The sequence below is a fragment of the Atractosteus spatula genome, chromosome 15, assembly GCF_055471065.1.
Source record: "Atractosteus spatula isolate fAtrSpa1 chromosome 15, fAtrSpa1.hap1, whole genome shotgun sequence".
In the NCBI taxonomy this organism is placed as follows: Eukaryota; Metazoa; Chordata; class Actinopteri; order Semionotiformes; family Lepisosteidae; genus Atractosteus; species Atractosteus spatula.
Window position 1 is genome coordinate 7897751 of NC_142720.1, and position 14959 is coordinate 7912709.

The 14959-nt window shown below is 39.4% G+C and overlaps 1 protein-coding gene across 3 annotated transcripts in view; it reads right to left on the minus strand.

Moving 5' to 3' along the window:
• Window positions 1-14837, minus strand: part of sipa1l2a (signal-induced proliferation-associated 1like 2, genome duplicate a) — a 113786-nt gene extending 98949 nt beyond the window's left edge. For all 3 annotated transcript variants that reach the window (XM_088933951.1, XM_088933950.1, XM_088933952.1), the window contains exon 1: window positions 14682-14837. The gene's annotated coding sequence lies outside the window, so the exon portion shown is untranslated. The remainder of the gene's footprint in view (window positions 1-14681) is intronic.
• Window positions 14838-14959: the final 122 nt, after the last annotated feature.

The following is a 14959-nucleotide window of genomic DNA, read 5'->3' on the forward strand; positions in this document are numbered from 1 at the left end:
TGCAGCTATGCATTGTATCTTTATAGAAGAGCAAACCATTTCATATAGTTATTGTGGTGCCTCAGGGCAACAATCTTCCACTTCAATCTTTTGCTTCCGACTGCTGATTACTGTACATTTCAGATTAAAGAAAAGGCCAGAGGCAAATACTGCAGCAAGTGCTGTTCACCACCGGGCTCTTCATCTTACCCTCCTTTAAGCCAGGACTGCTGAAGGTGTAAATGAGATGCCCCCCTTCCCAGCTGTTAGAGAAAAGAGAAACGTGCGTTACCAAGCACAGTGTGAAAGCCGCCATTACACATGGCCTGGCACATTTTAAATATGCTTAGAAGTGTCACATTCCCTTCCGTCGAATCAAAGCAGAAAATCTCTTGGAAAATATCTTTAGAATCTGCATCGACAATTGGCGTCTTGGCTGCTGCTAGAAAATAGTGTTTTGACAAAAATAAAACCTAAATCACAGCTTTTCAATCATCTCAGTGAACATGGAGTTATGATGATTAACATTATTGACACTCCAATAAAGATGTTTGGGCTCATTTTTAAGAATTAGTTGTTTAACTATGTTTTTATTAATTCATTTATATATAGTACTTCCACAAAACACTGTGACAGCATTAGGTTACAACACAACATTTTACAGGTGCATGATTGCAGACCATTAATGGGGTTTAACAATATTTTAACTCTTCATCTGACACAGTATCAAAAATGAGTCACCATTAAGATGTTCCGGCATGGGTGACAATTGTACAGCTACACCAGCGCCCAACAAGACCAAACTAGGAACATAGGAACCTCAAATAAGATATCTGAGCCCCAAACGTGAATAAATCATGGATTCACATGCCTCTAGAGTTACCCGAGTGGGAGTAACTCTCTCATCTGCTGCTCATCCTTTCACTCCTGTGTCAAACAACACCTTGAAGCACATTGCCCAGTTCTAAGGCATTCAGCGTACCAGGAACAGAGATAAAATCAAGAAATATTCTGTTACAGTAGCATTTCCAATAGAGTATGCTTTGCTTGTACTAAGATACTTAATTGACTTGAGGAACAACAACGATCAACCTAACTATCTGAAGTTTTCACCAGAACAAAACATACTGCTTATAAAGTTAAGGATTTAATTTCCTGGACTGTGGACTCACCGTCAGGAAAGCCCAGCAACAAGCACTTCTATAGAGCAAATTTTAAATCCATTCGCTAGTGCAAACAGGGTAGACCTACACTGCCAAGGTACTCACACTTAAATCCACTATGTGCAGCGTCACACTGTGAGGCTCTTGAAGTTCTCATTCCATCTCAGTTTAGGATAATCAAAATTCACTTTTCAGCGGTAATGGGCACAACGCAAGGAAATGCCTCTTCTTCCTAGGCTGCCGATGAAACCCATAAAAAAATACTATTCCAGGACAATCCAATTCAGACCCTAAGTCATATTTACACTTTGAAGTTTCAGAAAGCCACTCTGTCTTGCCCCTCCTCAATATCAGATTCGAATAAAAAATAGAGTGAGCAATATTTCATCTGCTGCGCTGCTCAGTGTTAAAGCCCCAGTCATTCATCAAATGATACTCGCAAGGGCTGTAACAGTATTAGTGAAACAGTGAGCAATGAAGGCAGTAGAAGGTATACTGCGGGACTTCACTGTTCATTATGTCAGGGGATCCACGCTACCTGTGACTGTGTCTGGAAAGTTACTTCCTAAACCTAATAATGTCAATGAAGAAATGTGATGTTTAAGCCTGTGAGCCTGGAATAGATGAAGAATGTATGACCTCACTGATGGTTACAGCAGGAGAACAGAACTCCCAGCAGCCAGAAGTACCCACTGCTATAAAAAAAACCACAGTACCAGACAACTGTAAAACTGGGAGAAAATAAATGTTCCTGCTGTTTGTCATTAGTCCCTTTGAACAACATCTACTGACATTACATCTGTTAGTTGACAGATGCTTTAAGGAACCTTCTCATATAGATGAAAGAACATCTGCACAAAAAAAAATTACTTAAAACATTTAGCCATTATATTAAGGACATTAATTTAAAATTAGGGAAATGGGCCAAATATTTTATTTAAACAGGATAGCAATTTAAGCAGAAAGGAGTAATTATTTCTGTGTGTTGAGGCAATTCTGAGTCAAGGGTTAATACAATGATAAATGCCAAGGTAGTCTGGTTCTTTTGTCATGAGAAATAACTGGATTAGTCGAACATGAAAAGAAACCAACAAGCATAATACACAAAAAGTTTATTTTTACCCATTTTACTATTCTAGCAAAGCAACTTCAGGAAGATGTGCAAATGTTGTTAGTAGCGTTTAGCTAACTGCCATCACACGTGCGGTCCATTTCACCTCAGCATGACATGCTCAACATTCCTGTGTGGCATTTACAATATAATAATAATTCCTTACACTAATATAGAGCTTTCCTGGACACTCCTCTCCATGACCAGTGTGCAGCCCCGCCTGGGTGATGCGATAGTTGCCAAAGAGCACCAGTACACTCACCACACATCAGCTCTAAGTGGGGAGGAGAACAGAGTGATGAAGCCAGTTCAGAGATGGGGATTATTAGGAGGCCATGACTGATAAAGGCCAGAGGGAAATACTGTATGGCCAGGACAGCAGGGTAACACCCCTACTCTTTTCAAGAAACGCCCTGGGATTCTTAATGATCACAGAGTCAGAACCTCAGTTTTATGATTCATCCGAAGGACGGAGCCTTTTTGCGTTATTGTGTCCCCATCACTATACTGGGGCATTAGAACCCACACAGACCACAGACTGCAGGGATAGCGCTCCCTACTGGCCCCACAAACACCTCTTCCAGCAGCAACCTTAGCTCTCCCAGGAGGTCTCCCATCCACGTACTGACCAGGCTCACACCTGCTGAGCTTCAGTGGACTGACAGTTGTGAATTGCAGGGTGATATGGCTGCTGGCTTCACAGGTATCAAACACATTAGTGCTAAAGTATGTATTATAGGGGAACAGAATTTTATTTTTACTGGACATCCACATCTTTTGAACCCTGCCATGTGCTGTGGTCTTTAGGGACCAGTTACACGGGTACACAGAGCTTTTCAGCTTCATAGTCACAAAAATCAAAAAGAATAGCAGCATTGTTGCAGTGTACTTAATTCTATCAGCATTACCACCTTGCACTCACACAGTAAACAGAACTGCTCAGCAAACCAACAAAAAGCCCTGTGAGAAACAAAATCTAGGTGTGTGGGAAGGAGGTAAGGTCATGGCTATATACTGTGCAAAGAAATACCTTGTAGTACAGAAATGAAATAAAATTTGTAGAAACAAGAACATAAACATAAAATGTTAATAAATACAACTGCATAAAATTGGGCATAAAAGCCCTATAAAAGTCAAAACTGATTGAAGCAGGAAAGTCTGCTCAGGCTGTCGAAGTACAGCTTGTAGTATGAAACTATGTGCCTGTCACATTAAGCAAAGCTTACTTTTTGAATTAGAGTCCACCAAAGATGCTGTCTCCTTTGTTCTCTTCTGGGTCATACAGAACGGCACCACCCAACGGAAGGTAGCACATATTTGTATACAACTTTAATTTCACTCGTTTTCTTATTTTCTTTCTACATTACATACCACCACGCTAATAACTCAGTTTCATGTGACATAAAACTACGTGCCTGAGGTTTTGCAAAAAAAAAAGTACAGTAGTCCTGTGTTGAGCATCAAAATCGTATTCCTTATTTAACTGCAACAAATTTACATAATTATCACCAGGAAAATGAGAATATTGGAGTATAGTGGAGTGTGTGGCTAACACTGGTAGCAATACAAGCTGTACATCTGCGACCCAAGCCTTGCACCAGGTTGTAGACGCTGTCTTGTGGGATACTCTGCCATTTCTCTTGTAGAGCCTAGACAAAACCATGCCTGTTCACTGGTATCTATTCAATGTCACATATTGTCCTAGCTAATCCAACTGATGTTCAATGGGGCTCTAGGTCTGAGTTTGAGTAGCCTCTCCACAGCATAACTGTCACCTCTCAACAAAGAATGAAAGAGAAATATTTTTTTTCTAAAAAAAATAGAAAAACAGTAGGTTGATTTTGACGCTTAGCATGCATCTGAAACAAACAGAAGAAAAGCTACAAACCCACACCAATGAACAGAGTTTCACAGGTTTGTTTAACTATTTTACAAAATAAACTCTAAGGGGAACATGTGAGAAACTTTGCAGAAGGATCAGGAAATTATGTACATTTCAGTCTCTTTGGTCACCGTCTGGTTATTAAATCTACTGTAAGTTACAGAGACACTTTGTCAATCCTTTGTCTGAGGCCTTTCTTCATCATTGTTTTTTTAAGCAGGAGAACATACTCTAATTTAAAAGTCAAGTAATACAAAATACAAATCTCAGTATTGTATCTAAAAATGTACCAACACCTAAGTAATAGATATCTATTTGCAGATGGGCAAATAAAAATTCAAAGATGACTACATCACACCAGCTTTTCATTACTTTGTCTGATGTACAGCTTAACAGATGGTTTTAAAGTTAAATTTTACTGACGTGTATCACTGAATAAATTAAGAAAAATTCTGTGAATCCCTTACATGCATGCAGCCTGAAGCACAAAATTCCTTTAACCAGACAAGGTAAAAATGTGCTAACATTAATCAGAATAAACAATGCCCCAGCATTACTTATTACTGAATTACCCTCAGTTTTAGATTCTGAGTCTGCACTGTAAAAATGAAGAATCCAAAGTCAAAGTTAAATTCATTTTACCAGTTTAAAAGCTGAAGGACTAGAAGTAAACTAGACTGCACCTCACTACATATGCCAGGCTCCCGGGCAGCCTGTGCTACATGACATTCAACTAACAGTTTAGGGGGAAACTGAAATAAATTGAAATACTGAACCGTGATGTGTACAGAAGCAATTTTCAGGAAATAAATCACTGAACCATGATAAGTTCTGGAGGTGGCAAGGCTATGCAGAACTGCAGGCAGCATTTTATCAACCTTTCACTTTGGATATTGGTAAACTTCAGTTCAAATTCAGGAAAAGGACCTGTGGCAATTGTCACCTGCCCCAAAGGCTACCAACAATTTTTATGAATTGGGATCTTTGGATAGAGGATAGAGTGCAAACAATTGGACTCCCACTTTTCTGGAATCAGCACAGATTTCCGTGAGGCCTGGTGCAAGCACGTTCATTGAAGGGTAAAGAGAAGGGGGGAAATACCACTTTTCCTATGCTGCTGCAGTTTAAATACTGCAGTATAGAGGGCTTCACATCCAATTCAGCCACATGCCAAACGAACATGAAGACCAACACTGAAGTGTGTGTTTTAAAGGCAAAACAAAACCAAGCTGATATATACTGTAGATACTGCAGGTAGTGTAGTCTTGATGATCGACAACAAGTAGTAACTGCATAAAACAAACTGTCCCAGCAAAGTTAACAGAGATATTAAAGCGAGTTAGCCAACATATTTTTTAATTAAGGAATTACACAAGCCAGAAATGCATAATGTTTTGGTGTATTTTGCTGAAATTTCCACTATTTCAAAATGCCACTTGTCAATTATGACACCACGGGCTTTAGGCTCTCAACAGCAACCTCTGTAACACTTTACAGATGAACTGAACACAGCAAATAATTAAGTACCTTACAGTACTCAATGTGCTTCCCACAGAGGGTGGGAAGTCAAACATTTCAAATTTTAAAAATCACAACGAAAAGAGGCTAAAAGCATAATACAGCAGGGTGAAGTCAAAGTGCTGTAATGGATATTTAGTGTACTCAGAAAGAGGTCTGCTGTAAGATTTCCAGGCATACTCTTTCCTCATTAAACTTTAGATTTTAGAGGTTTTACAGTATAATAGAGGGAGTTTAAATGATTCAGATTTTACCTTGAGCTTCTAGAGATAAAGATCTACAACCAAAACAAAGCCAGCAACTCCACAGGTCTTCAGTTTTTGAGTTCAGTGTTTTGACTGTTAAACCTCCTATTTCTCTCTGTTCAGGCATATTCTGAGTAAATTTCTGCACAGCATGGGTCCAGTTCGGCCTCCCAAGAAATAACAATTTCCCATCAAAGTTTCGGAGACTACAAAAAACAGGCTGAGACAGTGCACTGTAATTTAATCATTACTAAGAACATCTTTGTGGTGAGGAAAACTTGGACTGAAATAAACAGTGATGCAGAATTTTTTTTTATGTTCATGTTGTGATATTCAGCTCAGTCCATACCCCAACCCTCTGCGCACAATGTGAACAGCATTATAAATCTATGACTTCCAGATTTCTTTCTATAACCATAACATTTACACCTACTGGTTGGTACAATCTTGCTTAATGAGAAGGAGTATGCTGAAGGCTAAATGTATGTATTGTATGTTGTATGTATTGTATTATTATTATTGTATCATTCATTACACTGTTGCTGTGTTGTCTGTGTTAAGCTTGTTGCACTGCAATTTCCCTCACGGGATCAATAAAGTATCTATCTAAATGTTTGCTCGCAAAAATCCTACAGTCTTCTTAAGAGTGGCTACAAAATCTTAAACTTCAGATAACACTTTGGAAAAATGAAAGCAGACACTATGATAAAAGACATTGTTTGTATTATGACACTACTCACAATGCAAAGCGTATCCTGGTAACATGACAAAACAAAGGCAAAAGTTTTGTGAAACTTCACAGAATAAAAATTATCCCTACTTTCAGAACTTGCACTGTTTGCATTTCAACAGCTGTTTTATGAATATATTAAACTGCAAAATGCCAGCAATAAAAACACATGGGGCTCACCAGCACGTTGTTGTGATATTCATCAAAACAATCAGTAAAACAAAGCACTTACTGCATTCCAGCACTAGGGTGTCAAGGCTGTTTTTGTTTGTTTTTTTTGTACAAGAAGCCATTCAGCAAAATCCAGAGTCATGTGCAAAACAGCCTGAAGATACACTTTTTCACATCATTGCAAATCCCTGTCTTCCAGAGGTTAAGCACACAGTTACACTGAAGATCTTATGCAAACAGCAAAGTATACATAATTCAATGTCCTGTGATTTCAGATTTTAGAGAAAGTTTCATTTCATAAAATGTTACTTAATGCAAAGGAACACTGCTACCTTGAAGAGGTCCAAAAAGTACTGAAACTACAGCTTAATTTCTTGAACTAGTAAGACAGGCATATAGATACATATTACCCTATCAAAGCAGCAAATACTGTACCGTTGCAATACATTATAGCATTGATTCAACATAGTTGTTCATGGAGATACAGTATGTTACCACCAAGACAACTCTAGCTGATGTACTTCTGCACAGGACATGGGAAGTTGTTCAATGGTTTCCACTGGCATGAACTGTATTTCTGTTGGTAGGTTTTTCTTAACCACAATTGAGATTGTCTGAAATGACATATTAGCCAGGTCTGCTGTTGCTCTCAGCGACATACCAGGGGTGAAAATACCAACAATCATGTTGCTTACTTATGTAATTTGTCTTTTCCATAACATAAAGGTAAGGTCTGGTCTGTTACTACTTTATAGTCCTCAATATCATGAAACACACCGGGTTCTGTGCACTACTCAATACTTTGGACAAGAGGGGTCACATGTAACATGTAACATGCCATGTTCTAAAGTTTAAATAGGGCAGTGAGTACATGTGTTTTTGTGAAGTTAGCGGAAACATTTCCATATGTTTGGTAGAATGTTTTCACTATTCCACAAACATAGAACTGCAAGTTCTGACTATGTTAGCATACATAGCTTTCTTCCTTCTTCCGTTACTTATTATAATTTGGGAATCAGAACTAATTGCCACAATCGCTACCCTCCTCAAAAAGAGTGTGCTAATATCTGGCATACTCTAGGCAATATTCTGGTGTTTCTTCTGCATACAACGCTGATCCACCTGTAGGAACATCACAAACTTTCATAATCCTGCATCACTAAGAACTGAACAGGCACATACAGTCCTGAATTTTCCCAGAGCCTCATGACATGATTAAGCTATGGGTTTATTTCCTAGATCGCCAGTTAAGAAACATTCCTGTTCAAAACAATCTGCTTAATCCAGTCTGCTCCAGAGAACCATACTGATAACAAAGAGGCCGATTAAAGCTTAAACCATTCACCTCACTTTCTTGAGAGGTTAATAAAGCAGGGTGTTGGGCGATGAATGTCATTCCAATTAGTCTACCACAAACAATTCCTTGCAGTCGGGTTCATGTCTTTAAGTCTTCCCTCTGCCACTGAGAGTAAGAAAGTCATGGCTCAGGGTTAAAACCACTTTCCATGGCAGACCCACCGTCTGGTGCAAACCTGTTCAGCCACATTGCAGCGTCAACTCTCAATGTCCCTTCTGCTTCAGTTGTAACTAAAACCACAAGAGGTTAGAGGAGAGTCTCAGACAAACTGTCCCAACATTTACACTGGAGTCTGGACGTCCTTCTCAGTTACTGTGCTTTCAGTGGAAAGACCCTGAGGAGTGCCTGGCTATCACTTCTCTAGGCAACAGATGGCCCAGCTAATGGAGATTCGTTTCAGTGGAGCAACATTCCCCCATTTCAACAATCCCACCTCCCATTTGTATTTCACATACAGGAGATAACAACAGTAAGCTGTTGCCTTGGCAATCGTGGGGCTAACAGAACAGAAGGGCTTAAGAGACCTTTCAAAACATAGATTTTTCACCCTGCAGACTAGCACAGAGTGCAAGGATTCTTTAGATATCTGCTTTCTTCAACTAGTAGCCTAGATAGACAGGTACACCATCTTTATAGAGAAGCAACAAAAGGAGAAATTTATACAGAGTTCCCCCAGCAGCTTAGGTCTTGAAGACCTCTTGGCAATACCTAATACACTTAACAATACATACAATGCTGTAAAACATATGTTGCAAAAGACGCCTTCTTGAAAACTTCGTATCTCTGTAAGAGTGTGACTTGATGACTGAAAAGCGAAGGATTACTACAAATACAAAATAAAACTTTGTGCTCAGGAAGCACAAACAAATTCTTGGAAGCTGCGTAGAGAAACAGTTCAGATGTACAGTGTACAGACAACGTGACCATGTCATGAGAATGCTCCTTCTGTAGTTTCTTACTTTTTGTGAGTACAGTACATCCTGAAGCACAAAGAGTCATGTCCAAATTGCCCTGCACCTCACACTACATCTTGTGAGTAGTGTCAGAATGAAAATATAATGCAAGATGTTTAAATCATCATACAAATAAACATGCAATTCAAGCATATTTCTTCCTCGCGCATTGCAGAAGCTAGCCTATTAGGTTGTGGGTCCATTGCCCTAGCTAATCAGCAAAATAAAATGATAAGCAATGTTTTCAGCTGCATCCTTATCTCCTTCATGTGGTTTTGAGTTAATAGCACATAATGGTTCATTTGTTGTCTGCTCTTACTAATACACAGCATAAGTAATTTAAATGTCCTTGAGAAAATATGACCACACTTGTAATTGAAAGAAAAATTAATACTGACTAAAAGGCAAATATCATTCCATTAGTTCACACTCCAGGGAGAACAAGCCGAAAGCACTGCACAGAGAGAAAACTCATGCAGTAACACAAAGGAGGTGGCAGTAGAACAGCAATCAATCAATCACAAAAATCCATCACAAAAACTGCTGGGCACTGAAAATAAATAGTGTTGAGCTGTCTGAAAAAAAAATGTCTATAATTAAATAAACTGGCATCACTTGTACTTCAAGAGGGAGTTCAGCAACATCTTGCTCAAAAACCTCTTCCAGTTTTTAAAACTTACTATTTATAGCTGTGCCTGGTCCCTATACTTTAAAACACAGCAAAAAGCCACTCTAAAGGACGCTCACCTATCAGAATAACCTAGGGCTCCATGAGGATACTGTAGAATTTGTACTATACTGACAGGTGTTTTCCATACTCAGATAAAAGGCATTATCTGTCCATACAAAAAAGGCCTTAGTCTCACAGTGTACAATTTATTAGAAAGAATATTGATTTTACCATCTGAGGGTGTCAAATGCAAAGGATATTATGAGAAAAGCTTGATGCTGGTGTATATTTCTGCTCTTTCCTGATTGTAAGGGATATTATTGAGTAAACAAGCCTAGAAAAATGATTAATCCTAGCCTCACTGTGTACTTGCTAATTTTAAGTGTAGGTTCTTAGACTAAGGGTTAAGTGCAAGGGCTGTGTGCACAAAGACAAAATGGTGCTAAATTACTAGCTATCATTAAAGGAAAAATAAATACCATGTGCAATAATATACATGCTGGGCACTGAAAGATAGATCTAGCCTTCTGCAGCACAATGAATGGTTTAGAAGGCATGAGTTACAAATTATGAAACAGGCCCCTAGACTGTTATTTTAACAAATGCTTGCTGTCAAAACCAGCCAATCCTCTTTGAAATAACCTTCACCACTTAGATTCAGGTGTTTTGAAAATATTCATCAAAATTTGGTTCATTGTGAAGCACTGCAAATAAACCACCAACGACTCTTTACTCACTGATGGGAAGCCTTTTTCTGGCACCAAAATGCGAGAACGTGTTTGTATGGTGGCTCACATTACAGCTCCCATAAAACTGGACAAGATGCATCTGTTTCCACTCTTAAAGCACAGAGGGGGCTATGCTTTCTGGACAGCAGAGGAAACTTCTTTCTTTTCAGTTAAACAGGTAGTGAGAGATGAACTGGCATTTATTTTTAAGTTCACGCAGATATTTTTGGTGGTTTTCTTTTTGTGTTTACGACTGCAAGCCACCGTTCCAAAGGTGTCATTAACTTTCTCTCTGTACTATTGTGTAAAAATTCGCAGACTAGTAGCCCACAGGACAATCAGGAATTGATTCCTGTTACGCACGTCCAGACCACTTGCAGAAATTGTTACTGCTACCCTGATGTATGGTGACAAGAGACGGCATCTATGTAACTGATATCTCTGCGATTACACGGTAATCGTTTAAGTTTCCGTTTCCTTTGTGCTCACTTCCGACATGAATTTATACAAAGACAAGAGGCAGCCAGCCAGCTACAGCTAGCTCAACTTATACCCTTTATAATATTAATAATTAATAGAGCAGTAGCAAGAGGAGCTTAAAAAGTCTTTCCCTTCTCCTGCTAGTGAAGAAGCTTTGCGAATTGATCTTTACATCCCCTGACACTATTTTAAACTTCAAGCGCGAGAAGTTTATGGGCTTTCTTATCCTTTAAGCATACTTCAGAACATCAAGACATTTTGGCCGAGCTTTGAATTGAATAAAAATCTGTATTGGTGCTATCCTCGTTTCTAAAACCCATCATTGTTTCAGAGTCTCTGCATGATGCAAAATCTGAAAATAATTCAATGATCCTGTGATCAGTTAAGTTGTTCATTCACTTTTAATGAATATTTAGATACCTGTTCTGTCCTGCTGTTATTATCCTATTATTACTTATTATGGTTATAATTGACTGTCTACATTGTGTGATGTTGTCTGGTGTACTATGCATGTCCCGAGAGTTCAGAGCAATTAAGAATTCCAATCTACGTGTACATATGGTAATAAACTGCTCTGTACTCTGTTCTCTATTCATTTATTTGGAATATGAAAAATAACTAATTTTACATGGGTCAGTACAGTACATATTATATTCATCCTTCAAATCTTCAGATCATTCTTTGTGAAAACAGGAACCAGGAATTGCTTTTAAGCAAGCTGAATTGGAACAAGATTTCCTTTGTCTGGCTTGTTGGTGAACTGCAGTAGAAATTAAAACTTGTTCATCATGCTATGAAGATCCTTAGGGTATTAAGTAAAGGTGTCTGCATGCAGGAAAGGAGGAATTGAGGGTTAGTTAAGTTAGTTAAGACACATGATGAAAATCAAACTTAGAGGCACGTTTTCCACATGTGCCATTACTCACACTGCTAGATCTTAGGAGCTTTAGGATACAGATAAGCATGAAGAAAAGGTTAAAGTTTTTCTCAGTTTGCCTTGAGAGGACAATCATAACCTATCATGTATTAAGTCAGTCCTGGTCATCCTGTTTCTTTGTGGTTTGGGATGCTGTTGCTGTCTCTTCACACTGCAGAAGCCTGGCTAACATTTAGCCAGCACTGAGCGTTGCAAGGACTTTAGCAGCTATGAAGCTCCAATGCAACCCATCACAGTTCAGCTGTTGAGCTCTGTCTATGTGTGGATTCCTTATGGTCACATAATTCACCTGGTGCCAGAGGACTGGCTTGTCTACAGGTTGTCAAGTTCTCTTGAAGGCAGCAGCAACCAGAGAGCTAATTGAATTAAACCAGTTAAATTTCTCCAGTTATGTCAGTAATGTGCTGGTTTAGCTTGCCAAGAGGTGAACTGAAATTAAATACTTGCAGAAACACAGAGACATCCCAGACTCAAGTTGAACCAGAGCTGAACACACCTGCTATAAAAATGCTAGGTCTAACTCAAGAGGTCTGGAGTGCAATGTGGTAGAGCCAAGTTCACGTCCGCTAGATGCCACTGATGTGATGCTTATTTGTGCGCAGATCGACCACAGAAAAGAGTAATAGTGGAATCAGAATGGATTGAACTCTACACCTGTCCCTCCTATATCTCAAGGGGTGCATCATTAAATAAACAGAGGTAGACATACGGCCAGCAGCCGAGACAGAGCCAGCTCTGTCACCAGACTTCACTTTCACCGCCACCTCTAGAACCGCCTCATCGTACAACAATTTCATTCACACTGAGACACCGAATACAAATTATTGTTTAAAAAAAAGAAAAGAAAGCACGACTCACACACAACACAAAATATTTTTTTTCCCCATAGTTTCACCAAAAGCCCTTCTCGGACACATTCCCCATTATCAACGATTTACGTGTCGGAGGAGACTGCACTCTTCTGGGTGGGTGCACCTCTAGACTAATTGAAACGAACCGAGCGCGTCTAATAAGGGCATGACGTCACAGGTACGGGGCAGGCAGGCGGCTGCAGCTGGGGGAAAAGTTCTCGAAACTGAGGCAGGAATTAAACTTCAAAGGCACCGAAACACAGGGGCTGAAACAGATGAAGTATCGCCGCACAGGTCGCACCTCAAACGCCGACCTGATATTCCTACCAGCTGTTTGTCGGGGAGTTCCCACGGTTATTTCACATTACCTTAACTGGACAGAACCGATTTTTCTGAGGGACAAAGAACGTAATAAATGGATTTCTAAGAAACGTTTATTAAAAGAAGCATTCGAGTTATAAATAATGCCTTTCACAATGATACAGATTCCTGAAATGCAATTTCAAAGTGAAATGAACAATATTAAAATATTATTGTCACCTTGCATTTAACTACAAAACAACTGTTTTGAATCATTCTCCAAAAATTGGGCTAATCGCAGGTCAGATTTCTTTGGTATTGGTTAAACTATCTGTAATACCTTCCTCCCTGTCAATTTCGCAAATAAACACTAGTACAAGACACTGGTTTTGTGCGCTTAAGAAGTTGTAAATAACAGAATCGAATGTGAAAACTGCTGTATTTTGCTTTCATTGCTGCGTTACGGAGCCGCAAAGCGGAGAAAATCTTTTAGCTGACAGTGTACAGAGACATACATTGTTGCACTACTTTTAAAGCTGACAAATTTTGAGTCGGAAAAACTCAAGTAAACACTACACAATCCATAGGTAAAAAAGGAAACACGGCTTACTATAGCTCAGTGATGTTTCGGATACAGATATGTCGGTACTGTCTACAATAGCAGTTCACAGAAAAAGAAAAATCTAATTATCATTGCAAACCAGATAGCGTGAACAATAAAATACAGCTCAAGCCACTGCAAATGTGAGAATGCTGTGTTTTAAACATTATTTAAATACCCCCATCAATTTAGTCAAATATCAGAAACAACCTGGCAGTTTTGTCTCCTGCCGTTTATATCCCAGGGCGAGATCCACTACAGAGCACATCGATTAAATGAATACTTTTAGCGCAACAAAAAGAACTGCACAGGTGTACACAGCACTTTAATACATATACACATTTAAAAAAAATAAACGAACAACTTCTGTTTTCAACTCGATATGTGGTTCTGTTCCGCGCCTAATTTTCCGAAGTATTGGTAATAATTCGTGACAATCGCTCGATGGATGTAGGGTTCATGTTGGTAGAACTCGCGTCTGTTGTGTGCAGTTCCTCCACCACAGTACTGGTATGAGTGATGGAAGAAAGACACCTAGTGTTCGAGTGCATACATTGCTACCCGAATCGAAAAAAGTTGCAGGTCCGAACTCCAGAAAGGTATTACTGTGCGGCGTTATCTACAGACTGTGAATGGCTAATACGCCAAAACTGGAAATATATTACATATGTCCTTAGTGCCAGAGACTACACATGCAAAACTAAAGCAGTTAAACCTGGATTTCTTTAATAAATCATTCCTATATACATAAGATATGCTTCACTATCATTGCTTACTAATATGATCGTTTTGATATTGTTAATGACATATTTTTATGTTGATAATAAACTACAGTAAATCACCCTCCATTACTGCGAAGTGAACGTCTGTCTCTCTTTCACTGGGATTGTCAAAGCAAGTCCCATTACCCCAGCAACCCAGGTAAACTTCCCATCAATTTCGGCTTCAGCAACACGGCTTTAAAGATCACTTTCAAGAGCAGATAATCGGGGTTCTCAGCCTTACCTCCTAATGCGTCCAAAGACAATGCCATGATGCAATGAAATCACTGGTCTATGTGAAGATTATTATCCTCTGGGCGCTGGCGTGTTCCATTCACGGTCCTGTGTGCCTGATGTCCTGCAGCCACACTCCCACTCAGTCTCAGTACTTCATCCAACTGAAGTCTTTTCTCCAGCGGCGCTGACACCAGCGACCGACGCCCCGCCTCCGTCGCATGCTGATTTGCCAAGGGCTCGAAGGCACCGCCCACAAAGCCTCTTTTTATGTGTCCGGCTTAATGC